Genomic DNA, 2,984 nt, shown 5'->3' on the forward strand with positions numbered 1-2,984 from the left:
AGAATAGTTCAGCCCTTGAGCTATCAATCTGATATCCCTCTGGTCCAAAGATTATCGGGTAGTTGATGACCTTACCACAGTTCCTACTGGTGGTAGGACAATTGCGTACTGGACAATTGCGTCCCGGACTATTGCGACCCAGGCAATTGCGTATCCTGACTTTTGTGCACTGGACATTTATGTACTTGTAGAATTTAAATCCCAATTATTGCTAGTACAGAGCCAGTGAACTAAATACTACAAATTACAGAACTACTAATTATAAGCAATGACTGTTAGCAGATGAGAGTGAATTGTTATGAGACAGATATGAGGTTTAAGGCATAAAGCCGCTGAACTGCTGGACTGCTAATTACTGAACCAATAATTATAATCAATTTCCTATTTCTCTGGAGAACGTAAGAGACTGTTGTTATACACGTCAGTCCAACCTCAGTTTTCCTTTGGACTTAGATTTAATCAAACATTTTGTGTGGATTCACTGGTGAAGAACTAATCTAAATTTCTTCTTGTTGTTTTATTGGTGTGTTATGCTGTATTATTTTGATTAATTTCTGGACTATTTTTCTGACGCCTTTGTGTTGTTTTGCTGGTGATTCCGTTTAATTTGTTTCTTTAATATATTATATTGCAATATTTTATTAATTAACTTTTTTCTGACGAACCACTTGGTTTTTTTTCTTTTTTAGAAACTGAAGCCATGCCACAGATACAGTTCTTGAAATCCAACTCAGGTGGAGATATACTGTACTTGTTGATGAGAGTCACCGTCATCACTACCATACGAAGAATGCCACCGGAACGAAAACCTACTGGAGATGTGTGCTACGATCCTGTAGAGCAAGAGTGCAAACTGAGAACCATGAAGTGACGAAAAGAGTTAATGATCATAATCACGGCTCGTCTGCCACTACAATCAAAGCAAAGGAGTCAATTTTAAATCTGAGAGAAACTGTGATATCCTCACAAGAGGCAACCAGAAATCTTATTGGTACTACTGTCACACCACGCGAATTTTCCATGGCAGAAATGCCTTCTGTTTCGACAATTTGTAGGAATGTTCGTCGCTGGAGACCGGTGGCTCAAAATGCTCCAGCTATACCAAAGGAAAGATGTAATTTCGAAATCCCAGAGAAGCATCGTCTTCTCCCGCGTGGACATATGTTTCTTGCTGTAGATACTGGCATAAATGACGACAACAGAATTCTTATCGTTGCAAGTGAAGAAAGTTTGAATGAACTGACACAGCTTCAAAACTGGGCAGCAGATGGATCTTTTAAAATTTGCCCACAAATATATTATCAACTTTAATGCATTCATGTCCAAGATGGTGCATTCAGTATTCCCGCGTTTTTGCTCTGCTTCCCAATAAGACTAAAGAAACTTACGACCGACTATTCAGTAATTTGTTGCAGCTTCGCTCTCAACTCAGTCCCACATCATTACTAACGGATTGTGAACTAGGGTCAAGAAAGAGTATTGCATAAATATTTGCTAATGGAACAATTATCTCCTGTCTTTTCCATTTGGCAAAATCAATTTTTAAGAAGATATGCGACCTCGGGTTAAGACAGCGGTGTCACGAAGATCAGGAGTTTAATTTAAAGATAAGGTGTTTCTCTGCACTAGCATTTTTGCCAGTAGCAGATGTGATAGAAGGCTTCTTATAATTAAGTGACGATGGTGACCTAACGTCAGAATTCATCGCCTATTTTGAAGTGACATACATAGAGCAAGCAAGGGTCGGAGAGGACATAGGATTCAAGCAAGGTTCTCCATTGCATCATGGAATGTTCATGACCGAACAGTTAACGACTTGCCAAGGTCCAATAACAGTTTAGAGGAGTGCATACTGAAATTCAAAATAATATAACATGTCATCACCCTTCCACCTGGAAATTAATTGACGCTTTAAAGAAAGAAGAAGCCATGGCAAAGAAAAAGTAAACAGACTATCAAAGAGGAGTTCTCGTTCAGCCAAGCAATACAAAGGTCACTCAATATACGCCTTAAGTCACTGATTAATCAATATACTGTAATCCCGAGAACGAATGGTCATTCTTACGAGCGGTAGCTTATACTGTAATATGCATACCTTTTAGATATAATATGATTAAAACTGATTATTTCAAATCATTAAAAAGTATATCTAAATCTTTTTATTTTTTTAGAAGAAATATAACTATATGCTTATATGTTTTAAAAAAGTATAAAATGAAATGTGTTTTTAAAATGTACAAAACATACGAATACAATAACAGAATACTGATGACTATATATTTATGTCCTTCGGTATTCAGCATGGATAAAGGTATACATAGAATTACTTTTAGCAAATATAAAGTGAAAATTTTAAATTTTTTAAGGTATGAAACATGCACTGCATAAAAAAATGTAAGTATATATTTTCAAGCAACATTCAGTATGGATAAAGGTACTTTTAAAATTATGCAAAAATACAGGTACGCAAATTTCCGGTTACTCCAAATGTCCGGGTACGCAATAGTCCGGGACGCAATTGTCCAGAACTCGATTGTCCTAGAACCATTCCTACTATTAGCTTCAGATATAAACCTATTTATCAGGTCAAATAACTTTACCAAAAATGGAAAATTCCGCAAGACTTATTCCAAATTAATAAGTAATGATATAAAGGAGTCTTGGACGCGAATCTTAGAACAAACTCCAGGGGTTCAAGAGCGTCCCCTCACCACGTCAAGGTGGTCCCAAGCCGAGGGGGAGTTTTACTTTGGAATGTTACAGACACGTCGACGACATATGCCTGTGGCCTCTGGATTGGGACCCCTTAGAGTTTTTAAAATTTTTGAATGACCTACAGTAGTTCCATCCATAAAATTCAAACAAGAAATAGAACAAAATAAAACACTACAATTTCTCGACACTGCCCTTATGAGAACCGACAACGGTTTTAAATTCAAATTATATCACAATCCAACAGCAGTGAATGAATGCTTTTTATTCAT

General features: G+C 36.8%; 1 long non-coding RNA gene across 1 annotated transcript; it reads left to right on the forward strand.

Annotated features, from left to right (window-relative positions):
• Positions 1-484: 484 nt before the first annotated feature.
• Positions 485-2,155, forward strand: LOC136850566 (uncharacterized). The gene is made up of 2 exons (XR_010856657.1): positions 485-592; positions 690-2,155. It is a non-coding gene; the product is annotated as an uncharacterized lncRNA (long non-coding RNA).
• The last annotated feature ends 829 nt before the right edge of the window (positions 2,156-2,984 follow it).

Source organism: Macrobrachium rosenbergii, chromosome 22 (genome assembly GCF_040412425.1).
Source record: "Macrobrachium rosenbergii isolate ZJJX-2024 chromosome 22, ASM4041242v1, whole genome shotgun sequence".
NCBI classification, from domain to species: domain Eukaryota; kingdom Metazoa; phylum Arthropoda; class Malacostraca; order Decapoda; family Palaemonidae; genus Macrobrachium; species Macrobrachium rosenbergii.